This window comes from Pseudophryne corroboree, chromosome 7 (genome assembly GCF_028390025.1).
Source record: "Pseudophryne corroboree isolate aPseCor3 chromosome 7, aPseCor3.hap2, whole genome shotgun sequence".
Lineage (NCBI taxonomy): Eukaryota > Metazoa > Chordata > Amphibia > Anura > Myobatrachidae > Pseudophryne > Pseudophryne corroboree.
The window spans coordinates 177,925,363-177,952,817 of NC_086450.1; the positions used below are offsets into that span (position 1 = coordinate 177,925,363).

The 27,455-nt window shown below is 48.7% G+C and overlaps 1 protein-coding gene across 4 annotated transcripts in view; it reads left to right on the plus strand.

Moving 5' to 3' along the window:
- OBSL1 (obscurin like cytoskeletal adaptor 1) overlaps positions 1–27,455 on the plus strand; it is a 246,191-nt gene that overhangs the window by 52,741 nt on the left and 165,995 nt on the right. The gene's annotated exons all lie outside the window — the stretch shown is intronic.

A 27,455-nucleotide genomic window follows, 5' to 3' on the forward strand; every position in this document is an offset into this window, starting at 1 on the left:
CCAGCTTATACTGTACACAGAAATAAGAAAGACATGTGAAGCTGCCAACAGACAGAAGCAATTTATAGAAATAGCTGCTGAGACTATGAATGTCCCTTATCTGGTAGCACATAGCCAGCGGTCACTTGCAGCATTATTACTTGCCTCTACTTCTACTTGATTATTATGTTGTGCTGAAATGTACAAAAATGTATATTCTCAACCAGCCAAGTTTTTTCATGGCTGTACAATATATGGGCACTCGCAGTCTCGTTGTCGCTGCTGCATGTGACTCAATATCAGCCCCTGTCTCTTTATCAGCCCATGTCTCTTTATCAGCCCCTGTCTGTGTCAGCCCATATCAGTATCGGCTCCTGACTCAATATTATCCCATCTCACTATCAGCCCTGTCTCAATATCAGCCCCTCAAGGTCTCACTTTCAGCACCACGGGGTCTCAGTATCAGCCCCTGACTCAGCATCAGCCCCGTCTCACTATCTGCCCCTGTCTCAGTATCAGCCCATCTGACTGTCAGCCCCTGTATCTGTGTCAGTCCCTGTCTCAGTATCAGCACCTCAGGGTCTCAGTATCAACCCCTCGGGGTCTCAATATCAGCCCCGGTCTCACTATCATCCCCTGTCTCAGTGTCATCACCTGTCTTAGTAACATCCCGTCTCCCTATAAGCCCATCTCTGTATCGGCCCCTGTCTCTGTATCGGCCCCTGTCTCTGTATCCGACCATGATTTTGTATCAGTCCCTGTCTCTGTATCGGCCCGTCTCTGTATCGGCCCCTGTGTCTGTATCTATCCATGATTTTGTATCAGTCCCTGTCTCTGTACTAGCCCCTGTCTCTGTACTAGCCCCTGTCTCTGCATCCGCCCCTGTCTTAGTAAAATCCCCTGTCTCCCTATAAGCCCGTCTCTGTATTGGCCCCTGTCTCTGTATCGGCCCCTGCTTCTGTATCGGCTCCTGCCTCTGTATCAGCCCCTGTCTCTGTATCCGACCATGATTTTGTATCAGTCCCTGTCTCTGTATTGGCCCCTGACTCTGTATCGGCCCCTGTCTCTGTATCCATCCATGATTTTGTATCAGTCCCTGTCTCTGTACTAGCCCCTGTCTCTGTACTAGCCCCTGTCTCTGCATCCGCCCCCTGTCTTAGTAACATCCCCTGTCTCCCTATAAGCCCGTCTCTGTATCGGCCACTGTCTCTGTATCGGCCCCTGTCTCCATATCGGCCCCTGTCTCCGTATCGGCCCCTGTCTCTGTATCGGCCCCTGTCTCTGTATCGGCCCCTGTCTCTGTATCAGCCCCTGTCACCGTATCGGCCCCTGTCACCGTATCGGCCCCTGTCTCCGTATCGGCCCCTGTCTCTGTGTCGGCCCCTGTCTCTGTGTCGGCCCCTGCCTCTGTATCCATCCATGATTTTGTATCAGTCCCTGTCTCTGTACTAGCCCCTGTCTCTGTACTAGCCCCTGTCTCTGCATCCGCCCCCTGTCTTAGTAACATCCCCTGTCTCCCTATAAGCCCGTCTCTGTATCGGCCCCTGTCTCCGTATCGGCCCCTGTCTCCATATCGGCCCCTGTCTCCGTATCGGCCCCTGTCTCCGTATCGGCCCCTGTCTCTGTATCAGCCCCTGTCTCTGTATCGGCCCCTGTCTCCGTATCGGCCCCTGTCTCCGTATCGGCCCCTGTCTCTGTGTCGGCCCCTGTCTCTGTGTCGGCCCCTGCCTCTGTATCGGCCCCTGTCTCTGTATCGGCCCCTTCCGCCCCTGTCTCTGTATCAGCCCCTGTCTTAGTAACATCCCCTGTCTCCCTCTAAGCCCGTCTCAGTATCGGCCCCTGTCTCGGTATCATCCTGTCTCTGTATCAGCCCCTGTCTTAGTAACATCCCCTGTCTCCCTATAAGCCCGTCTCAGTATCGGCCCCTGTCTCAGTATCGGCCCCTGTCTCTGTATCGGCCCCTGACTCTGTATCGGCCCCTGACTCGGTATCGGCCCCTGTCTCGGTATCGGCCCCTGTCTCGGTATCCGCCCCTCTCTCGGTATCAGCCCCTGTCTCGGTATCAGCCCCTGTCTCGGTACCAGCCCATCTCTGTATCCGCCTCTGACTCTATATCAGCCTTTAACTCTGTTTCAGCCCCTGTCTCGGAGTATCAGCCCCTGTCTCAGAGTATCAGCCCATGATTTTGTATCAGTCCTAGTCTCAGTATCAGTCCCTGTCTCAGTACCAGCCCCTATATCCGCCCCTGTCTTAGTAACATCCCCTGTTTCCCTATAAGCCCGCCTCTGTATCGGCCCCTGCCTCTGTATCAGCCCCTGCCTCTGTATCGGCCCCTGTCTCTCGGTATCAGCCCCTGTCTTGGTATCAGCCCATCTCTGTATCAGCCCCTGTCTTAGTAACATCCCCTGTCTCCCTATAAGCCCGTCGCTGTATCGGCCCCTGTCTCAGTATCGGCCCCTGACTCTGTATCGGCCCCTGACTCGGTATCGGCCCCTGTCTCGGTATTGGCCCCTGTCTCGGTATCCGCCCCTGTCTCGGTATCAGCCCCTGTCTCGGTATCAGCCCCTGTCTCGGTACCAGCCCCTGTCTCAGTACCAGCCCATCTCTGTATCCGCCTCTGACTCTATATCAGCCTTTAACTCTGTTTCAGCCCCTGTCTCAGAGTATCAGCCCCTGTCTCAGAGTATCAGCCCATGATTTTGTATCAGTCCTAGTCTCAGTATCAGTCCCTGTCTCAGTACCAGCCCCTATATCCGCCCTTGTCTCAGTATCAGCCCCTGTCTTAGTAACATCCCCTGTTTCCCTATAAGCCCGCCTCTGTATCGGCCCCTGCCTCTGTATCAGCCCCTGCCTCTGTATCGGCCCCTGTCTCGGTATCAGCCCCTGTCTTGGTATCAGCCCGTCTCTGTATCAGCCCCTGTCTTAGTAACATCCCCTGTCTCCCTATAAGTCCGTCGCTGTATCGGCCCCTGTCTCAGTATCGGCCCCTGTCTCAGTATCGGCCCCTGTCTCTGTATCCGCCCCTGTCTCTGTATCCGCCCCTGTCTCGGTATCAGCACCTGTCTCGGTATCAGCCCCTGTCTCGGTACCAGCCCGTCTCTGTATCCGCCTTTAACTCTGTTTCTCTTACGTCCTAGAGGATGCTGGGGACTCCAAAAGGACCATGGGGTATAGACGGGATCCGCAGGAGCCTGAGCACACTGAAAAGACATAAACTGGGTGTGCACTGGCTCCTCCCTCCATGCCCCTCCTCCAGACCCCAGTTAGACTTTGTGCCCAGGACTGACTGGACACTCACTAGGGGAGCTCTCCTGAGTTTCTCTTGAAAAGACTTTTGTTAGGTTTTTTATTTTCAGGAGACCTGCTGGCTACAGGCTCCCTGCAGCGTGGGAGTGAGGGGAGAGAAGCAGGACCTACTTCTTCTTAGTTTAAGGGCTCTGCTTCTCGGCTACTGGACACCATTAGCTCCAGAGGGTTCAATCACTTGGTGCGCCTAGCTGCTTGTTCCCGGAGCCGCGCCGTCACCCCCTCACTGAAGCCAGAAGAAAGAAGTCGGGTGAGTATGAGAAGAACAGAAGACTTCAGGACGGCAGAAGACTTCAGTAACCAGGTACAGCGCAGCGGTAACGCTGCGCTCCATGCTCCCACACACTATCACTAACGGCACTCACAGGGTGCAGGGCGCTGGGGGGGCGCCATGGGCAGCATTGTTACTGGGGTCCGGGAGCAGTAGCGGATCTTGCCACGGGCAAGCAGGACTTTTGCCTGGGGCGCCGCCTTCCGGAGGGCGCAGGGCGCCATCCGGAGGGCGCCGCACCAGGGCAAGATCCGCTGCTGCTGTGTGCCCCCCGCTGCCCGCTGCCCCCCTGCTGCCGCTGGCCGCTGCCCCTTCCCCCGCTGCCGCTGTGAAGGGAAACTAGACGCGTACGCGTCTAGTTTCCCTTCGTGGAGAGGACCTTTGCTGTGCGGTGCACGATGACGTCATCGCGCACCGCACATCATTTCAGTCTGTACAGGGGGCGTAAATGACCACGCCCCCTGTACAAAGCCACGCCCTTATTGTCGCCCAGAGCGCACAGAGCACCAGAACCGGCCCTGTCCGGGAGCTGGCAGAAGCCTTTACGATGCCTCGGCACCGTTTCACAGACCCCCGCTGGCATTTTCAAACTTTCAAATCTGGCGGGCTGAAGCGCGCCGGGAAGGGGCGGAGCCTAGCCGCACGGCTCACAGCACCATTTTCTCCTCCACGCGCGGCTGAAGGAGACGCTGGCTCGGGACCTCCACAGCTCCTCTCAAGTAACGGGGAGCTAATCGAAAGGGGGTGGGGCGCAGTTGTGGTGCATTTTTATTATAATTTAAGCAGTGCTGGTCACATATATCCCTTGACGGGATATTGAGGCGCTGGGGTGTGGGATGGCATACTCCCCCTGTGTCCTCTGTCTAGGCTTCATTGTGGGCCTGTCCCCTAGCTGAGACATTGTGTGTGTCCGTGTGTCGATAATACGTGTCGGCATGTCTGAGGCTGAATGTTATTCACCGGAGGAGGTTATTGGGGGAGCGGATGCGGGTATAGATTTGGGCCTGTCGGAGCAGCCGACACCTGATTTACTCACATTGCTAAGTACAATCAATAAGAATGTAGCTCCTTTATCAAAGAGATTGGATAAGTCTGAGTCACAGACGCAGGTGTGGAAAAAGTCCATAGAGGAGGCTTTGTCTCAAGTGCAAACCCCATCGGGGTCGCAAAAGCGGGCATTTACTCAAGTGGTAGATACTGATACCGACACGGACTCTGATTCCAAGGTCGATTTCACTAAGGCTGCTTTGCATCCACGTTTAGTTAAGAGTATTCAATACATGATTGTGGCTATAAAAGATGTTTTACGCATTTCTGATGAACCTGCGGTACAGGAAACAAGGATTTGCTTGTTCAAGGGAAAAAAAACCTGAGGTGAAGTTTCCTCCCTCTCATGAAATGAATACTCTTTGTGAAAAGGCTTGGGAGTCGCCGGACAAGAGGTGGCAGATTCCCAAGAGGATTTACATGGCGTATCCTTTCCCCTCTGATGACAGGGGAAAATGGGAATCGTCTCCAAATGTTGACAAAGCTCTGTCTCGTTTGTCTAAGAAAGTGGCGCTTCCGTCTCCTGACACGGCAGCTCTCATGGATCCGGTGGATCGCAAGCTGGAGACTTCTTTGAAGTCCATTTTCGCTAATTCGAGTGCATTGCTCAGACCTGCGGTGGCGTCGGTATGGGTGAGTAGTGCTATTGCTAAAAGGGCTGAGAATTTAGCTGCTGATATGGATACCCTTGATAAAGATAATGCTCTTTTGACTCTTGGCTATATCAAGGACGCTGCAGATTACCTGAAGGATGCGGCGAGGGATGTTTGTCTCTTGGGATCAAGAGCCAATGCCATGTCGATATCGGCCAGGAGGGCGTTGTGGATCCATCAATGGAATGCTGATGCCGACTCCAAGAGAGCTATGGAAGCTTTACCCTTCAAACATAATGTCTTGTTTGGGGACGGCTTGGCGGACCTAGTCTCTACCGCGACGGCGGGTAAGTCCTCTTTTCTTCCCTATGTTCCCACACAACACAAAAAGGCACCACATCAGCAGATGCAGTCCTTTCGTCCCAATAAATACAGGCGTGGAAAAGGTTCGTCCTTCCTCGCTTCTAAGGGTAGAGGAAGGGGAAGGAAGTCGCCTGCCGTGTCCGGCGCCCAGGACCAAAAGTCCTCCCCGGCCTCTACCAAGTCCACCGCATGACGCTGGGGCTTCCCTGGGGGAGTCCGGACCGGTGGGGGGCCGTCTGCGAGTCTTCAGTCAGGTCTGGATTCAATCAGACCCAGAGCCGGATTAAGGGGGGAGCCCAGGGGACACATTACCCTGGGCCCCCCCCAAATCTAAGGGCCCCCTGTGCCTGCCGTCAAGCACTGGCAGGTTGCATGGTTTTTTGTTTTTTTTATAAAGTTCAGACGAATTTGTAACCGGCGGCTAGCGCACACAGGGGGGGGTTATGACTACCTACAAACCCCCATGCCGCGATCCATCGCAGGTGGTGACCGATTTTTTGTTGTTGTTTTTTTTTGGGGGGGGGGAGACGGAGGAGCTGTGATGGTGACGCGGCAGCTGTCTCTGTCGTCTGTCCTCATATTAACAGAGCCGGACGGCTGGGTTGGCAGGCTAGGGGGAGCTGTAGCAGTAGCGCACAGTTGCTCCCAGATAGTTTCAAGTTGAGACCTGGCCGGGTGACACAACTCTCTTCCTCTGTCCCGGCCGCCTTGACAGCCGCAGGTAAGGTGGCGACTGCATCAAGCTGCACATTCTTTGGTTTTTCATATTGAGTTGGAGTTTCCTCATGAAACATTAAAAAAATTGAGATTTTTGTGCTGGATTGGTGAGTGTCCTGTTTATGAATTGATTGCATATGGTCACAGTTGTTATGCTGTGACACTTCAGGCAGCACCCCTGTGGATAGATACCCCCATGGAGGAGTGCATACAGCTTTATATGATTTCAGATATATATATATATATATTTCTAGTGTGTCTGTATGTATATATATATATATATACACACACACACACACACACACACACACACACACACACACACACACACACACACACACACACACTGTGGGTATATATAGATAGCTATATATACAGTATATGAGTATAGAAATGGTGGCACTCACAGACTCTTCATCACCGAGAAATGAAGACTCGCAGATGCCCGCAGGCTACTCCAATGTTTTGCTTTATTATAACATTCAGGATACCATGACGTAGGTTATTATAAAACATTGGTGTATCCTGCGGGCGTCTGTGAGTCTTCATTTCTGGGTGATGAACAGTCCATGAGTGCCACCATTTCTACACTACATATTACATGACTGTTGGAAGGCACTGCGTTAGGTTACAGAGTGCATAATGCCTCAGTCTCCGCCTCCTATACTTCGCTCCACCCCCTCTAGAAACCCCCCTTCACCCACAGGCACTAAAGAACGGCCGTGAATGCTCCTCACAGAGCGCTCTGATCAACAGAGCTCTCTGTACTGGACACATAACTCACAGTGGAAGGAGCTGCTGAGCATGTGTAGCAGCAGCTTCTGTGCTTAACTATATAATGGGCGGGATTCAAATCTTCCCTGCCCCCTCCCGCCCCCATCGCGCCCGCCGGCAGTATTCAAATGTTACTGCCAATGGGCGCGATATCAGCATTTCAGCTTGCCACCCCCTGGGGTGGTGAGCTAAAATGCACGAAAACTGACCCGTTTGGATGCCCAAACGAGACTTTTCACGATCGCGCCCATGACATTAGTCGGGTTTAGCTGCTTTACGCGGCTAAACCCGTCTCTTGTGGGCGCGATCAGCGTAAAAACGGGGGTCATTAGAATATCACCCCGCGATCTCCCGTCACTTTAGACGGGAGATCGGTGGCGATAAAAGATTTGAATCCCACCCAATGTATATGTGTGTGTGTGTATGCTATGTGTGTTGACTGATATTGTTTTTCTACAGTGTATACATACGCTAATTGTCTATTCAATAACGTGCTATATTCTGTTACTGCCTCCAACAGTTTTCCGCTTATACTTTTATCTATCTTTTATATGTGTGTGTGTGTGTGTGTGTGTGTGTGTATGTGTGTGTGTGTGTAAGGAACCTCCCCTTCCTAAATTCACTATATTTAGTACTGAGGGGCCCCCCTAGTCTAAAGTACCCCGGGCCCCCTGGAGCCTTAATCCGGCCCTGATCAGACCTGGATCCTTGGGTCCTAGAGATTGTGTCTCAGGGATACAAACTGGAGTTTCGGGAGGTGCCCCCTTACCAGTTTTTCATTTCGGCCTTACCAGTGTCTCTTCCGGACAGGGAGGTGGTGCTGGCAGCGATAAAAAATTGTGTCAACAGAGGGTCATTGTTCCCACGTCACAATGGAGGGAGGGGTTCTACTCGAGCCTATTTGTTGTGCCGAAACCAGACGTTCGGTCAGACCGATTCTGAATCTAATATCCCTCAATCCATATTTGAAAGTTTTCAAGTTTAAGATGGAATCTCTTCGAACTGTGATTTCCAGCCTAGAAGGGGGGGGATTTTATGGCGTCAGTCGACATAAAGGATGCCTACTTACACGTCCCGATATATCCTTCACATCAGGCCTTCCTCAGGTTTGCAATACAGGATTCTAATTACCAATTTCAGACGTTGCCGTTTGGGCTTTCCACGGCCCCGAGGATTTTCACCAAGGTCATGGCAGAAATGATGGTTCTCCTTCGCAAGCAAGGGGTTACAATTATCCCGTACTTGGACGATCTCCTGATAAAGGCGAGGTCCAAGGAACGGTTGCTGAGGAGTGTAAATTTGGTGCTGTTGGTGCTGCGACAGCACGGTTGGGTACTAAATTTGCCGAAATCTCAGTTGATTCCGACCACTCGGTTGACTTTTCTGGGCATGATTCTGGACACGGAGTTATGGAGAGTATTTCTTCCAGAATAAAAAGCTCTGGAACTGCAGTCGATGGTCAGGGAACTTCTGAAGCCGACGAGTGTGTCAATCCATCACTGTACTCGGGTTCTGGGGAAAATGGTTGCGGCGTACGAAGCCATTTTGTTTGGTAGGTTTCATGCCCGGGTGTTTCAGTGGGACTTACTGAGCAAATGGTCCGGGTCTCACCTGCACATGCACCTGAAGATAAGTCTATCTCCCAGAGCCAGAATTTCTCTCCTGTGGTGGCTACAAAGTCCTCACCTCCTAGAAGGACGCCGGTTCGGTATCCTGGACTGGGTACTTCTGACAACAGATGCAAGTCTCCAGGGCTGGGGTGCAGTCACCCAAAGAAGGAACTTCCAGGGGAGATGGTCGCTCCAGGAAGCGTGTCTCCACATAAATGTTCTCGAGTTAAGAGCCATTTACAACGGCCTGCTACAAGCAAGAAGCCTTCTTCAGGGTCGACCTGTCCTGGGCAGAGGTTGGGTATCTGCACACTCACTATATCCTGTTCTTATGCTGTGGGTGTAAGGGAATCGTCACCCTACAACCACTCAGAAAGACCCCTTTCTTGTATTTCAGACAATGCTATGTATATGGGGGTGCTGTCAACTACAGTATACGTACATCAAGGTTGGGAGGAAGAGAAAAGAGAAGAATCTGTATGGTTGACGCACTCAGAAAAAAGTCAATCATAAAATATAACCTTTATTGATTATATTAAAATATAATGTTTATACGACCCAGACTACAGTGAAACATAAGAGTTAAAATCAGACAAACTAACATGTATGTGAATCCTATTAGATTGAAAGGTGTAAATAAAGAGTTAAAAAACGTGTCCGCGTGTATTACCTGTGTCTAATAATGGTAGAATTTTTATACCTATTCCAATGTTACCACAGATCGATCACTTATATTATTTTAAATCAATTATATATCGACTGTCGCAATTAATATTGGTAGTTCACCCTTATACCTTCTACTCAGCAGAAATATATCCCGGAAACTCACTCCACTTATATAGACTGTGAGTACAAGTAGGTATAAGTACATGAATTTACTCAGATGTGGGAGTTACTTTGATTTTTTATGTCACCGACCGTTACCACTATAAATTCCTAATGTATATAATCCCAAATAGGAATGGGTTGAGAGGTGGACTTTTACGTAACACAGATATCACCTACATTCTAACATAAATCACAGTGGATAATTCAACCATGCATATAGGGGGGAATTACTTAGTCCTGTTACATATAGGGGAAAGTTGCTTAGGGGGGCAAGTCAGTCCCAGTGATGATGGTGTGGGACTTTAAGGGATATAGCAATCCCAATTTTAGCTATCCGCCCACGTATGTTGCAGATTTTTCCTGGTCCTATTATAACAGACTAAAAATATATATAGAGGATACTGTTTCCCTCCGGGGTACGGCAGCCCCACTTATAATATAATACTTGTCTGTATAGACCAGGAATGTGTTCTGCTAGAGTGCACACTTCCCTATATCAGGACAACTTTAGGCTTAATATCTTTTATTAGTCTCATTGGGAGATGTCAGAAAATTCAAGGATATGACAGCCCTAAAATAAATATAAAGCAACCCCCATGCATTCCGGTCATTTAACGTATAATTGATTACCACTGTATAGTACAGCTAATAATGTAAGGAGATGCTAGATATTCATAGTGAGAATGTCCCAGTGATATCTTTTATCGTGTTGTGCTATACGTTTTCACTATAGCTATATATCTATCAGTTGTCTGTCCAGTAGTAGTAAACTTCTCAGCCTTTACTCCTACACATACTCTCCCAGTGGTTACTGTTACAATAATCAGTGCATTCAGCTGCTGTCTGATTTAATATGTTGCCAGTTCACTCACTGCAGCATTGATACATTTGTGTTATTTCCTATTGCAGCCACCTGGTTTCCTGGTCATGTTTCAATGTAACCACATTTTATGGAGACCTTTATGATACATTCATACCGCATTCAGACCGCAAATGCCGGATCCTACCCGGTAAGACAAACGTGTACTTACCGGGTGGGATCCGGCATTTGCGCTCCGCTGCTGGCTTTCCGACCCGGCAATATACCGGGTCGGTTGCCATAGCAGCGGAGGGAGCAGCAGGGGCGGGGGTGGAGGCGGCGCCGGGAGATGAGCTCATCTCCTGCGCCGCCTCTCCCTATGGTGTGAATGGGAACCGTGTCGCATCGACACGGCTCCCATTCACACCGCACCTGACCCGGTAATCAACCCGGGTAAAACCCTTCTTTTTTACCGGGTTGAATTACCGGGTCAGGCGACCCGCTAAATCGTCAAAGGACCTTTCACATCGCACACTGACCCGGTTCGACACGGCAATATGCCGTGTCGATACCGGGTTATTTGTGCGATGTGAAAGGGGTATCAGTAACTGTGATAATTGGCATAAGATTAAGGATCTGTGAGCAGAGTTCTAATTATCACTTATTCCACTAATTCAAGTATAATAAATCAGATCCAGTCATATGAATAAATGTGGTCAGTGAACATGAGTATGACTGTCCTATTAGCAGTTATTCCTATATATTTCTCTATCTTGCAGTGGGGTTCCTTCCTCCACTGTCATATAGCAGTAGCTGCATATATTAACTCTGACACTGAGTGCTCTATTATTAGGTATAGGTATTTGTTAATGGGCAGCCTTGTATTCCTCTCTATCACTGAGAACTACCATTCATATAAGTATAACATTTTTTGTATAACATGAGACACTAGACACACGCGGACACAGGGCACAGCGCATTTATTCATATGACTGGATCTGATTTATTATACTTGAATTAGTGGAATAAGTGATAATTAGAACTCTGCTCACAGATCCTTAATCTTATGCCAATTATCACAGTTACTGAATGTATCATAAAGGTCTCCATAAAATGTGGTTACATTGGCCCTCATTCCGAGTTGTTCGCTCGCAAGCCGCTTTTCGCAGCAGTGCACACGCTAAGCCGCCGCCCTCTGGGAGTGAATCTTAGCTTAGCAGATTTGCGAACGAAAGATTCGCAATATTGCGAAAAGATTTTTCTGTGCAGTTCCTGAGTAGCTCGAGACTTACTCTTCCAGTGCGATCAGTTTAGTGCTTGTCGTTCCTGGTTTGACGTCACAAACACACCCAGCGTTCGCCCAGACACTCCCCCGTTTCTCCAGCCACTCCCGCGTTTTTCCCAGAAACGGCAGCGTTTCTTCACAAACACACACATAAAACGGCCAGTTTCCGCCCAGAAACACCCACTTCCTGTCAATCACACTCCGATCAAAAGAACGAAGAAAAAACCTTGTAATGCCGTGAGTAAAATACTACATTTCTTAGCAAATTTACTTGGCGCAGCCGCAGTGCGAACATTGCGCATGCGCAGTTAGCGGAAAATCGCTGCGATGCGAAAAAAATTAACGAGCGAACAACTCGGAATGAGGGCCATTGAAACATGACCAGGAAACCAGGTGGCTGCAATAGGAAATAACACAAATGTATCAATGCTGCAGTGAGTGAACTGGCAACATATTAAATCAGACAGCAGCTGAATGAACTGATTATTGTAACAGTAACCACTGGGAGAGTATGTGTAGGAGTAAAGGCTGAGAAGTTTACTACTACTGGACAGACAACTGATAGATATATAGCTATAGTGAAAACGTATAGCACAATACGATAAAATATATCACTGGGACATTCTCACTATGAATATCTAGCATCTCTTTAAATTACTAGCTGTACTATACAGTGGTAATCAATTATACGTTAAATGACCGGAATGCATGGGGGTTGCTTTATATTTATTTTAGGGCTGTCATATCCTTGAATTTTCTGACATCTCCCAATGAGACTAATAAAAGATATTAAGCCTAAAGTTGTCCTGATATAGGGAAGTGTGCACTCTAGCAGAACACATTCCTGGTCTATACAGACAAGTATTATATTATAAGTGGGGCTGCCGTACCCCGGAGGGAAACAGTATCCTCTATATATATTTTTAGTCTGTTATAATAGGACCAGGAAAAATCTGCAACATACGTGGGCGGATAGCTAAAATTGGGATTGCTATATCCCTTAAAGTCCCACACCATCATCACTGGGACTGACTTGTCCCCCTAAGCAACTTTCCCCTATATGTAACAGGACTAAGTAATTCCCCCCTATACAGTATGCATGGTTGAATTATCCACTGTGATTTATGTTAGAATGTAGGTGATATCTGTGTTACGTAAAAGTCCACCTCTCAACCCATTCCTATTTGGGATTATAATATATACATTTGGAATTTATAGTGGTAACAGTCGGTGACATAAAAAATCAAAGTAACTCCCACATCTGAGTAAATTCATGTACTTATACCTACTTGTACTCACAGTCTATATAAGTGGAGTGAGTTTCCGGGATATATTTCTGCTGAGTAGAAGGTATAAGGGTGAACTACCAATATTAATTGCGACAGTCGATATATAATTGATTTAAAATAATATAAGTGATCGATCTGTGGTAACATTGGAATAGGTATAACAATTCTACCATTATTAGACACAGGTAATACACGCGGACACGTTTTTTAACTCTTTATTTACACCTTTCAATCTAATAGGATTCACATACATGTTAGTTTGTCTGATTTTAACTCTTATGTTTCACTGTAGTCTGGGTCGTATAAACATTATATTTTAATATAATCAATAAAGATTATATTTTATGATTTACTTTTTTCTGAGTGCGTCAACCATACAGATTCTTCTCTTTTCTCTTCCTCCCAACCTTGATCGACCTGTCCTGGTACAGTCGGACAACATCACAGCGGTGGCACATATAAACCGTCAAGGCGGAACAAGGAGCAGAGCGGCAATGGCGGAGGCCACAAGAATTCTTCGTTGGGCGGAACAACACGTGAGCGCCCTGTCAGCAGTCTTCCTACTGGGAGTTGACAACTGGGAAGCAGATTTCCTCAGCAGACACGATCTCCATTCGGGAGAGTGGGCTCTTCACCAAGAGGTATTTGCAGAGGTGACAAAGTGTTGGGGAATTCCGTTGATCGACATGATGGCGTCTCGTCTCAACAAGAAGCTCCCGAGGTATTGTTCCAGGTCAAGGGACCCCCAAGCCAGTGCGGTGGACGTCCTGGTGTCTCTGTGGGTGTTCAAGTCGGTGTATGTGTTTCCTCCACTTCCTCTCATTCCAAAGGTACTGAGGATCATTCGACGAGCAAGGGTTCAGGCGATTCTCGTCGTTGCAGATTGGCCAAGAAGAGCCTGGTACCCGGATCTTCAGGAATTACTGGTGGAAGATCCTTGGCTGCTTCCTCTAAGAGAGGACCTGTTGTTGCAGGGTCCATGCGTGTTTCCAGACTTACCGCGGCTGCGCTTGACAGCATGGAAGTTGAGCGCCAGATCTTAGCTCGTAAGGGTATTCCCGGGGAGGTCATTCCTACTGTCATTAAGGCTAGGAAGGAGGTTACGGCGAAACATTATCACCGTATTTGGAGGAAGTATGTTTCCTGGTGTGAGACTAAAATGGCCCTTGCAGAAGATTTTCATTTGGGTCGTTTCCTCCACTTTTTGCAGGCAGGTGTAGATGCAGGCCTGAAATTGGGCTCCATCAAAGTGCAGATTTCGGCTTTGTCTATTTTCTTTCAAAAGGAATTAGCTGTCCTCCCAGAGGTTTAGACGTTTGTGAAAGGAGTATTGCATATCAATCCTCCGTTTGTGCCTCCTGTAGCTCCATGGGATCTTGACGTGGTTTTACAGTTTCTCATGTCTTCCTGGTTTGAACCTTTGCGTAAGGTTGAGTTGAAGTTTCTCACTTGGAAGGTAGTCATGCTGTTGGCGCTGGGATCTGCCAGGCGAGTGTCAGAGTTGGCGGCCTTATCTCACAAGAGCCCGTACTTGATTTTTCATTCGGATAGGGCGGAATTGAGGACTCGTCAACAATTTCTGCCGAAGGTGGTTTCTTCGTTTCACATTAACCAACCTATTGTGGTGCCGGTGGCTACGGATGCTGTGGCAGTTCCAAAGTCTCTGGATGTGGTGAGAGCTTTGAAGATCTATGTCGCCAGAACGGCTGTTGCCAGGAAAACTGAGGCGCTGTTTGTCCTGTATGCTTCTAACAAGGTTGGTCATCCTGCTTCAAAACAGACTATTAAATGCTGGATTTGTAGTACGATTCAGCAGGCTCATTCTTCGGCTACCATGCTACCAGAAAAGTGGGCTCGTCTTGGGCAGCTGCCCATGGCGTCTCGGCTATACAGCTTTGCCGAGTGGCCACCTGGTCGGGTTCAAACACTTTTGCTAAGTTCTATAAGTTTGATACCCTGGCTGATGAGGACCTTGCGTTTGCTCAGTCGGTGCTGCAGAGTCATCCGCACTCTCCCGCCCGGTCTGGAGCTTTGGTATAAACCCCATGGTCCTTTTGGAGTACCCAGCATCCTCTAGGACGTAAGAGAAAATAGGATTTTAGTACCTACCGGTAAACCCTTTTCTCCTAGTCCGTAGAGGATGCTGGGCGCCCATCCCAGTGCGGACTGTTACTTGCAGTGTATTCTTGTGGGTTAACTTAGTTTATACATGGGTTGTGTATTTCTGGTTTTCAGCTTGTTGCTGTTGTTAATTCATACTGTTATCTGGTTTACTGTTACTCCGGTTGTACGGTATGTTTGTGGTGTGGGCTGGTATGTTTGTAGCCCTGTGTTTACACAAAAATCCTTTCCTCGAAATGTCCGTCTCTCCTGGGCACAGTTCCTATAGCTGGGGTCTGGAGGAGGGGCATGGAGGGAGGAGCCAGTGCACACCCAGTTTAAGTCTTTTCAGTGTGCCCAGGCTCCTGCGTATCCCGGCTATACTCCATGGTCCTTTTGGAGTCCCCAGCATCCTCTACGGACTAGGAGAAAAGGATTAACCGGTAGGTACTAAAATCCTATTTTCAGCCCCTGTCTCAGAGTATCAGCCCCTGTCTCAGAGTATCAGCTCCTGTCTCAGAGTATCAGCCCCTATATCCGCCCCTGTCTCAGTATCAGCCCCTGTCTTAGTAACATCCCGTCTCCCTATAAGCCCATCTCTGTATCGGCCCCTGACTCTGTATCGGCCCCTGACTCTGTATTGGCCCCTGCCTCTGTATCAGCCCGTGACTCTGTATCGGCCTGTGACTCTGTATTGGCCTCTGTCTCTGTATCAGCCCCTGTCTCAGTATCAGCCCCTGTCTCGGTATCCGTCTCTGACTACTATATCAGCCTTTAACTGTGTTTCAGCCCCTGTCTCAGAGTATCAGCCCCTGTCTCAGAGTATCAGCCCCTGTCTCAGAGTATCAGCCCCTGTCTCAGAGTATCAGCCCCTGTCTCAGAGTATCAGCCCCTGTCTCTGTATCAGCCCATGATTTTGTATCAGTCCTTGTCTCAGTATCAGTTCCTGTCTCAGTACCAGTCCCTGTATCAGCCCCTGTCTCAGTATCAGCCCATCTCTGTATCCGCCCCTGACTCTATATCAGCCTTTAACTCTGTTTCAGCCCCGATCTCTGTATCAGCTACTGTCTCTGTATCCGCGCCTGACTCAGTATCAGCCCATGATTTTTTATCAGCAACATCTCAGTATCAGCCCTTGTCTCTGTATCATCCCTCATTCCTGTATCAGCCCCTGATTCTATATCAGCCTTTGACTCTGTATCCGCCCCTGTCTCTATATCAGCCCCTGTCTTAGTAACATCCCCTGTCTCCCTCTAAGCCCGTCTCTGTATCGGCCCCTGTCTCTGTATTGGCCCCTGTCTCTGTATCAGCCCCTGTCTCGGTACCAGCCCGTCTATGTATCCGCCTCCTACTCTATATCAGCCTTTAACTCTGTTTCAGCCCCTGTCTCAGAGTATCAGCCCCTGTCTCAGAGTATCAGCGCCCGTCTCAGAGTATCAGCCCATGATTTTGCATCCGTCCTAGTCTCAGTATCAGTCCCTGTCTCAGTACCAGCCCCTATATCCGCCCCTGTCTCAGTATCAGCCCCTGTCTTTGTAACATCCCCTGTTTCCCTATAAGCCCGTCTCTGTATTGGCCCCTGTCTCTGTATTGGCCCCTGTCTCTGTATTGGCCCCTGTCTCTGTATCGAACCCTGCCTCTGTATCGGCCCCTGCCTCTGTATCCGCCCCTGTCTCGGTATCAGCCCCTGTCTCAGAGTATAAGCACCTGGCTCTGTATCAGCCCCTGTCTCTGTATCAGCCCATGATTTTGTATCAGTCCTAGTCTCAGTATCAGTCCCTGTCTCAGTACCAGCCCCTATATCAGCCCCTGTCTCAGTATCAGCCCCTGTCTTAGTAACATCCCCTGTCTCCCTATAAGCCCGTCTCTGTATTGGCCCCTGACTCTGTATCGGCCCCTGACTCGGTATCAGCCCCTGTCTCGGTACCAGCCCGTCTCTGTATCCGCCTCTGACTCTATATCAGCCTTTAACTCTGTTTCAGCCCCTGTCTCAGAGTATCAGCCCCTGTCTCAGAGTATCAGTCCCCGTCTCAGAGTATCAGCCCATGATTTTGTATCCGTCCTAGTCTCAGTATCAGTCCCTGTCTCAGTACCAGCCCCTATATCCGCCCCTGTCTCAGTATCAGCCCCTGTCTTAGTAACATCCCCTGTTTCCCTATAAGCCCGTCTCTGTATTGGCCCCTGTCTCTGTATTGGCCCCTGTCTCTGTATCGGCCCCTGCCTCTGTATCGGCCCCTGCCTCTGTATCGGCCCCTGCCTCTGTATCCGCCCCTGCCTCTGTATCCGCCCCTGTCTCGGTATCAGCCCCTGTCTCAGAGTATAAGCACCTGGCTCTGTATCAGCCCCTGTCTCTGTATCAGCCCATGATTTTGTATCAGTCCTAGTCTCAGTATCAGTCCCTGTCTCAGTACCAGCCCCTATATCAGCCCCTGTCTCAGTATCTGCCCCTGTCTTAGTAACATCCCCTATCTCCCTATAAGCCCGTCTCTGTATTGGCCCCTGACTCTGTATCGGCCCCTGACTCTGTATTGGCCCCTGACTCGGTATCAGCCCCTGTCTCGGTACCAGCCCGTCTCTGTATCCGCCTATGACTCTATATCAGCCTTTAACTCTGTTTTCAGCCCCTGTCTCAGAGTATCAGCCCCTGTCTCAGAGTATCAGCCCCTGTCTCAGAGTATCAGCCCATGATTTTGTATCAGTCCTAGTCTCAGTATCAGTCCCTGTCTCAGTACCAGCCCCTATATCCGCCCCTGTCTCAGAGTATCAGCCCCTGTCTCTGTATCAGCCCATGATTTTGTATCAGTCCTTGTCTCAGTATCAGTCCCTGTCTCAGTACCTGTCCCTGTATCAGCCCCTGTCTCAGTATCAGCCCATCTCTGTATCCGCCCCTGACTCTATATCAGCCTTTAACTCTATTTCAGCCCCTGTCTCTGTATCAGCTACTGTCTCTGTATCCGCCCCTGACTCAGTATCAGCCCATGATTTTTTATCAGCAACATCTCAGTATCAGCCCTTGTCTCTATATCAGCCCTCGTCTCTGTATCAGCCCCTGACTCTTTATCAGCCTTTGACTCTGTTTGAGCCCCTGTCTCAGTATCAACCTGTCTCAGTATCAACCTGTCTCAGTATCAGTCCCTGTCTCAGTATCTGCCCCTGTCTCTGTATCGGCCCCAGTCTCTGTATCAACCCATGTCTCTGTAACCGCCCCTGACTCAGTATCAGCCCATGATTTTGTATGAGCAATGTCTCTGTATCCGCCCCTGTCTCTGCATCCGCCCCTGTCTCTGCATCCGCCCCTGACTCTATATCCTCCTTTGACTCTGTTTCGGCCCCTGCCACAGTATCGGCCCCTGTCTCAGTATCGGCCCCTGTCTCAGTATCAGCCCCTGTCTCAGAATCGGGTTCACTACGATATGCCGGCGGTCGGGCTCCCGGCGACCAGCATACCGGCACCGGGAACCGGACTGCCGGCTTACCGACAGTGTGGCGAGCGCAAATGAGCCCCTTGCGGTCTCGCTGCGCTCGCCACGCTACGGGCACGGTGGCGTGCTACGCGCGCCACACTATTTTATTCTCCCTCCAGGGGGGTCGTGGACCCCCACGAGGGAGAATAAGTGTCGGTATGCCAGCTGTCGGGCTCCCGGCGCCAGTATGCTGGTCGCCGGGAGCCCGACCGCCGGCATACTGAAGACCACCCCTCAGAATCAACCATGCGGCGGGATGTAATGGAGTCCGAGATCGCCGGAGGTGTGGGATGCTGCACCATCTCTGACTTTTATGTAAAGGGGCAATCACTTACAGTGCATGGTTTTGCTTTGCAAGTGTTTGCTCCGTTAAAAAAACTACCGAGATCGGCTGGCATCCGGTGATCTTGGACTCCATTACATCCCACCAACAGTCTCTGTATCAGCTCCTGTCTAACTATCAGCCCCGTCCCCCCCCCTCCTGTCGTGCCTACCCCCCGCCAGCCGCGGAACCACACTCTCCCCCCCCCCCCCCCCCTGCCCCAACCTCACTGGCAGGTTAATTTACTTACCGGTCCAGGGCTGCCGGGCGTTGGATCCTGTGTGCTTCTGTGACCCCCGTGCTGTGAAGTGCACTGCCGCTTTGCAGCGTCACTTTACTGCACCGGGGGTCACAGCGCAGCACATGGGAGACCCGTCGCCCGGCAGCCCGCACAGAAGCACCGATCACCGGATCCTGGACTAGTAAGTATTTTTTAAACTTTTTTTTTTACTTTGTGTTTTTTTGTTTTTGTTTTATGCAGTGATCAGCTTGTTTGTCACACAGAGCTGATCACAGGAGCCTGGTCCCCGCACAGCTTTCCCTGTTAGGGGCAGAGAAAGCTGGTCAAAGGCTGCAGATCGCAGTGCTGCCCTGTGATTTCGCCAGCATAAGCTGACAAAATTATCACAGGGCACACTGCAGTGTTTTTATACTTCTTTTTTTCCCAGTGAATTCATACGAGTATGGGGAATGCGTTGTGTGTTACTAAACAAATTACAATAAAAGGGTTTGGAGCAGTTTTTCATGAAAACTACTCTAAATGCCATTTAATACACTGGAGTGATACTAAAATAATGTGAAAAGGGTGAGAAAACACCCTTTTTCACATTATTTTAGTAAAAATAATGTTAATTAACAGGCCTCTCTCTCTGCATATTTACACTGTCTTCTCCCAACCTGTTGCTCTCTGCTATGTAAATAATTACATGAGTGTCACTACTTTCTGAATATACAGGACACAAATGTGGGGTCTCTTAGCTTTGTTTAAAATCTGTATCCAGCAGTTGCAAAATTCTAGCACTGCTTTTATACAGATAGGGGTTTGTAATCAGGTAATGAATAAAAGTTACGACGCCTTTAGGAATTGTTTGCATCAATTTTTCAGACTTAATTTATTTCCATTGCTGCAGAATAGCTGTAATTCTTTAACCCAATGCTTGTTCCCTAAAAAGGATTTGGACGGGAGCGCCACTCTCCCGAGAAGCCGGGAGCGCCACCCCGATTTTCGGGAGCCTATCGGCTGTTTCGGGAGAGTAGGCAAGTATGCCTGTGACACCACTGATAATGTAGCCTATTTATTCACTAGGAACCAGGGATGTCACTGAGAATGATGCTTATCCATTTAATAGAGAGTAGAGACTAGTGATGTGCACCGGAAATTTTTCGGGTTTTGGTTTTGGATTCGGTTCCGAGGCCGTGTTTTGGATTCGGACGCGTTTTGGCAAAACCTCCCTGAAATTTTTTTGTCGGATTCGGGTGTGTTTTGGATTCGGGTGTTTTTATACAAAAAACCCTCAAAAACAGCTTAAATCATAGAATTTGGGGGTCATTTTGATCCCATAGTATTATTAACCTCAATAACCATAATTTCCTCTCATTTTCAGTCTATTCTGAACACCTCACACCTCACAATATTATTTTTAGTCCTAAAATTTGCACCGAGGTAGCTGGATGACTAAGCTAAGCGACCCAAGTGGCCGACACAAACACCTGGCCCATCTGGGAGTGGCACTGCAGTGTCAGACAGGATGGCACTTCAAAAAAATAGTCCCCAAACAGCACATGATGCAAAGAAAAAAAGAGGCGCAATGAGGTAGCTGTGTGACCAAGCTAAGCGACCCAAGTGGCCGACACAAACACCTGGCCCATCTAGGAGTGGCACTGCAGTGTCAGACAGGATGTCAGATTTAAAAAATAGTCCCAAAACAGCACATGATGCAAAGAAAAAAAGAGGTGCACCAAGGTCGCTGGATGGCTAAGCTAAGCGACACAAGTGGCCGACACAAACACCTGGCCCATCTAGGAGTGGCACTGCAGTGTCAGGCAGGATGGCACTTCAAAAAAATAGTCCCCAAACAGCACATGATGCAAAGAAAAAAAGAGGCGCAATGAGGTAGCTGTGTGACTAAGCTAAGCGACCCAAGTGGCCGACACAAACACCTGGCCCATCTAGGAGTGGCACTGCAGTGTCAGACAGGATGGCAGATTTAAAAAATAGTCCCCAAACAGCACATGATGCAAAGAAAAAAAGAGGTGCACCAAGGTCGCTGGATGGCTAAGCTAAGCGACACAAGTGGCCGACACAAACACCTGGCCCATCTAGGAGTGGCACTGCAGTGTCAGGCAGGATGGCACTTCAAAAAAATAGTCCCCAAACAGCACATGATGCAAAGAAAAATGAAAGAAAAAAGAGGTGCAAGATGGAATTGTCCTTGAGCCCTCCCACCCACCCTTATGTTGTATAAACAGGACATGCACACTTTAACGAACCCATCATTTCAGCGACAGGGTCTGCCACACGACTGTGACTGAAATGACTGGTTGGTTTGGGCCCCCACCAAAAAAGAAGCAATCAATCTGTCACGATCCGGGTATCTGGACGCCATTACTTGCCTTTCAGATGTCTCCTGTGGCTGGCTCAGCGTTCCAAGGCCGGATCTCATCTGTGTCCACATTCTGCATATCCCTCCTGTCACGCTGAGACGCTGTCACAGCGGCGCCATGTTTGAATCCTGCATGGCGTCTCCTGTCCTCTGCGGCCGGCGCCGCCATTACTGTTATGTTCCACATGGTTTCCAAACCAGCTTTCCCTCCAAGTTCTAACATGGGCGCAGCCATGTTGGATCCAATCACATGTCTCAGTTCCACCAATCCACTGCCTCTGGAAATCTGCATAATTGCCCAGCCAATGCCTGCATTGCTGCAGGTATAAGTATCCTGTTCCTGGGCCAGGAAATCGTCAGTGCTTTGTTTGTCATACCTTGTTCCAGTCTCTCTCCTGTGGTTGTTTTTCCAGGTTCCAGCTCCTGTCTCCAGCATCCACTAAGAGACCCGCACCTGCCTACCATCCTGCGGTGCAGCCTGACTCTGCAGTCCTCCGTGGCTGATCCAGCTTCCAGCTATTAACCCATCTGCTTCCAGCAGTTTCCAGTATCCTTAAAGTGCCGGTGTTGTTCCAGCGGATTCCTACTTATCAGCAGTATCCACTACCACCGGTAACCTTCCTTTAACTCCTCTGTTTCCACGCTCCCTAGCATCTTACAGTTTCCACTCCGTGTATCATTACCTGGCTGGTTCCATCCAGCATTCACTCAGTGACTTTATCACCTGGCTGATCCCACTCAGCATCCACTCCGTGTCTTACCACCTGGCTGGTTCTATCCAGCAAACACAACAGCTGATTCAAGTTACCAACTTCATCTATTCCATCTACTGGCATGTTCCTTGGTTATCTGCACTACTACAGCCAGGCCTGGTAAGGTTTTTCCATCAAGGACTTTAACAGCTGTTCTTAACCTACCAGTGCTCTGTTACACCTTCCATGGTCAAAGTGTTCCAGGAATATTATTTATTGCCACTGTCATCATTTGCTGTCTGTTGTTACACGGAGTTTGTCAATAAACTTTTAATTTACTTTTACCTGTTTGTCATGGTCACACCTTCGGGTTTCCTTTTAACACTTACATGTCCAGGGGTCTGATTAAACCTCCCCGGTTTGAGTTCTTGTCAGCCCCTACAACTGAGGCTTCCTCCTGTCAGCTAAAACCCTCAGTTGTGACACAATCTCTCCTTGCACAAACTGGCTCTACAGAGGCAAGATGTCCACCTCCTCCTCATCGTCCGATTCCTCACCCCTTTCACTGTGTACATGCCCCTCCTCACAGATTATTAATTCGTCCCCACTGGAATCCACCATCTCAGGTCCCTGTGTACTTTCTGGAGGCAATTGCTGGTGAATGTCTCCACGGAGGAATTGATTATAATTAATTTTGATGAACATCATCTTCTCCACATTTTCTGGAAGTAACCTCGTACGCCGATTGCTGACAAGGTGAGCGGCTGCACTAAACACTCTTTCGGAGTACACACTGGAGGGGAGGAAACTTAGGTAAAATAAAGCCAGTTTGTGCAAGGGCCTCCAAATTGCCTCTTTTTCCTGCTAGTATACGTACGGACTGTCTAACGTGCCTACTTGGATGCGGTCACTCATATAATCCTCCGCCATTCTTTCAATGGTGACAGAATCATATGCAGTGACAGTAGACGACATGTCAGTAATCGTTGGCAGGTCCTTCAGTCCGGACCAGATGTCAGCACTCGCTCCAGACTGCCCTGCATCACCGCCAGCGGGTGGGCTCGGAATTCTTAGCCTTTTCCTCGCAGCCCCAGTTGTGGGAGAATGTGAAGGAGGAGCTGTTGACGGGTCACGTTCCGCTTGACTTGACAATTTTCTCACCAGCAGGTCTTTGAACCTCTGCAGACTTGTGTCTGCCGGAAAGAGAGATACAACGTAGGTTTTAAATCTAGGATCAAGCACGGTGGCCAAAATGTAGTGCTCTGATTTCAACAGATTGACCACCCGTGAATCCTGGTTAAGCGAATTAAGGGCTCCATCCTGTCAGGTCCGGGTGTTTTTGTGAATCCGTTAACCCGGAACCAACCACAGGTGTAGGTGCTGGGCTATGAAGAAAGCAGGGAGGACGAAGAAAGTTCCGATTCATATATTTATTCAAAATAACAATTCAGTAAAGGGTTAACTGACAAGTTGTTAATCATCATATTATACTGAAGTATTGCAGGAATAATATGCAAGAGAAAACTCAAAAATAAATAAAAGAAATGTTCATGGAAACATATGCAAAACAAGCTGATGAATAAATGTTGGATTGTCCAAATATAAACAAGCTTTGATGCTGAACTGCAGAATGTGATTAACTGGATAATGCAGACATGAAGAGATAACTGTAAGGATTTGCAATGGAGTTTTGAGAGTTAACTGAGAGACTGAAGAATTATCCTTGTTATGACAACATAGCAAATATAAACAAGCTTTGATGCTGAACTGCAGATTGTGTTTAACTAGTTAATGCAGACATGGAGAATTAACTGTAAGAATTGGCAATGGAGCTTTGAGAGTTAACTGAGAGACTGTGATGAATTATCCTTGTAATGACAACATAGCAAATAAAAGTACTGAATTGGGTTACTTGCGGGTTCCGGAGATCACTGTGAAACTGTAGTAGAAGACAAGGTGATGAATGGGTTAAATGCAGAGTTGAACAAACGAACAGCTGAGAGAAACAGAATCCTCCAGACTTTGAATGATAGGCAGACTGACAAGGTAACCTCATGCAGGACACTGGGAATCCAACTATTTCCAATAGGAGTGCAATTAACTGACAGCACAGCAGAGAGCCGGTGGATCTTTCAGCAGTGAAGGCTGCAGACGGACCTCTGGGAACGGAGGCGATATCTGGACCACGGGAATCACACAGGAATGCACGGAGAGAGCTCAGAGCTAGAGCACAGCTTTGATACAACAAAGCACTGGCCCAGAGTGACATAATCCCAGCCTACTTAAAGGCAGCACAAGCACGGGATTGGCTTACACCTGCCCACAGGTGTTTTCACAAGTGCTCAGTATTAGCTATTTGGTCTCCAACATGGCCACCTCCTATACAGCGGACACACCGCAGTGCCTTAGGCCATTTGGTCCCCGCACTCACAGTTCCCAGACTCTGCATTACCTGTGCCATTGATCACGCCGTGTCCCCACACGGGCGCACAGCACCGCGAGCAACCGCACTGGCAACGGATGAACCCCAGAACCCGCAAAGGTGAGAGACCGGTTCGTGACAGTACCCCCTCTTCTACGGGTGGTCTCCGAACACCTTTGAACCTTGTCAGGATTTTTGGAGAAGTATTTCTGTACCAGACTTGGAGCTTGAACATCTTCAGAGAAAACCCAGGATCTCTCCTCCGGACCGTAACCCTTCCAGTCGACCAGAAACTGTAAACGTCCATATCGGAAACGTAAGTCCACAATCTCTTTAACTTCAAATTCCTCATTCTGCAAAGAGTGAACTTTAGGAGATTTGGACTGGGTAGTACGGAACTTATTGAGAATCAAAGGCTTCAGTAAAGATGTATGAAAGGCGTTAGGAATTCTCAAAGACGGTGGCAACTTGACTTTGTATGACACAGGGTTGAGTACCTTTACAATGGGAAATGGACCAATGAACTTGGGAGCAAATTTCTTAGAAGGAACTTTGAACTTGAGATTGCGCGTAGAAATCCAAACTTGGTCTCCCACTTTGTAATTCGGTACAGTTTTACGTTTTCTATCTACAAAAGATTTATAACGAGCGGAAGTTTTGACCAAGGACTTACGTACACAACTTCAGATGCTAGATAGACGTTGAAGCTCTTGATCTGCTGCTAGAACCTCTAGGGCTGGCAATGGATGAAACCCTGGAGGAGAACTTCTTGGACTCTTATGTTGGGCACATTTAGGACATGCTGCTATAAACTCTTGGACATCGGCTTTGAGACGTGGCCACCAATAAGACTGTTGAATAAATTTGAGAGTCTTTAGAACCCCAGGATGACCCATGAAGGAAGAGGAGTGAGCCCAGGTAAGCAGCCGTTTTCGGAGACTTGTGGCGACAAAGGTCTTGCCAGGCGGAGGAACTGGAGAGGTTCGAGTCATTAAGAAGGACGTAGGATTCACAATGGCTTGATTCGTGGTAGCATCATCTAATTCAGAAGAAGCAAAGGACCGGGAAAGGGCATCTGCCTTTTTGTTCTGAGACCCTGGACGATAGGTGAGCTTGAAATCAAATCGTGTGAAGAAAAGCGCCCATCGAGCTTGTCGTGGATTCAAACACTGAGCTGACTGCAGATACAGAAGATTCTTATGCTCAGTATAAACTGTAATGCGATGTTGAGCTCCTTCTAGAAGGTATCTCCACTCCTCAAATGCCAACTTGATGGCAAGTAACTCTTGCTCACCGATTGCATAATTACGTTCTGCCGGGAGGAACTTACGGGAGAAATATCCGCAGGGATGGACCTTTTTATCTTCAAAGACTTGTGACAACACAGCTCCTACTGCTTCTGTAGATGCATGCACCTCTAGTAGAAAGGGACGATTCAAATCAGGCTGTCGAAGAATGGGGGCTGACACAAAGGCTTGCTTTAAATCAGAGAAGGCTTTGATTGCTTCAGAAGACCAGTTCGTAGGATTTGCTCCCTTGCGAGTTAGGGCTGTGATAGGAGCAGCTAACGTAGAATAATTCTTAATGAATCTCCTATAGAAATTAGCAAAGCCGAGAAATCGCTGAATCCCCTTGAGAGTTGTAGGAGTGGACCAATCCCGGAAAAGCTCGCGTCTCTGGGATGGATAGCGGATGAATTTGTCCCCTAGGAGGGGTCTTGCCCGGAACCAGGACGACTGGGCAGTCCCATTCACGATGAGGAGGTAGAGAGTCTGCTGCTTGCTTACTGGAAACATCCGCAAGGGATTGATACACCGGAGGTAGATCGGAAAGGCTAATTGACCGAAGAGGTACAATTGTAGCTAACAGTCCTTGGTACAAGATTTACCCCATGAAAGGACTTCCATGGTTTGCCAATTAAGTTGAGGATTATGTTTCTGCAGCCAAGGTAAACCAAGTATCACATCTTGAGAGGCTTTGGGAATCACGTAGAAGGAGAGGTATTCGGAATGGAGCTCACCAACTTTCATCTTGAGACATACGGTTCGATGAGTAATTATACCATCTGGAATTCGACTTCCATCCACTGCTGTAACGGCAACTGCTGCTTCCAGAGGCATGGTTTGAACTTTAGACCGTATGACAAAGGCTGAGGAGATGAAGTTCTCGGCTGCCCCGGAATCTAGGAGAGCTGAAACTTTCACTGTAGAACTTGGAACTTCTAATTGAATAGACAAGGTCGGCTCTTTCCCAGAACGTGATTCTAAAGTAACTCCTAGCTTAACCTCTCTTGAATAAGCTAGGAGGCGAGAGTTTCCCGGTCGGAGTTTGCAGAATTTAACTAAATGTTCGGAGGACCCACAGTACATGCAGAGGTTACCCTGTCGACGACGAAGTCGTTCCTCCTCTGTGAGGCGAGAGCGCCCAATCTGCATAGGTTCTTCAGTCATTACTAGAGACTGTGATGAAGAATCTTGTCGAGGTCTAGGATGATCACGTGGACTGGATCGCTCTGCCCTGGATTTCTCTAAACATCGCTCCCTGTAGCGTAGGTCAAGTTTGTTACAGAGAGAAATCAATTCATCCAGTTTAATTGGCACATCCCGGATAGTTAAATCATCCTTGATTCTTTCTGAAAGTCCATTCCAAAACGCGGCGATCAGGGCCTCCTCATTCCAGTTTAACTCTGAAGACAACGTGCGAAACTGAATAATATATTGACTGACAGGACGTAAACCTTGACGTAGACGGAGAATCTCCAAGGATGTTGAGGTGGTCCTGCCTGGTTCGTCAAAGATTCTCCGGAAGGAAGATACGAACTCTTTGTAATTCGAGAGGATAGGATCACCTCTCTCCCATAATGGTGATGCCCACTCCAGAGCCTGACCGGAGAGGAGGGCAATAATATATGCGACCTTAGAACGAGCTGATGGGAAACTGGCGGACATCAGTTCGAACTGGATCTCGCATTGATTCAGGAATCCTCTGCAA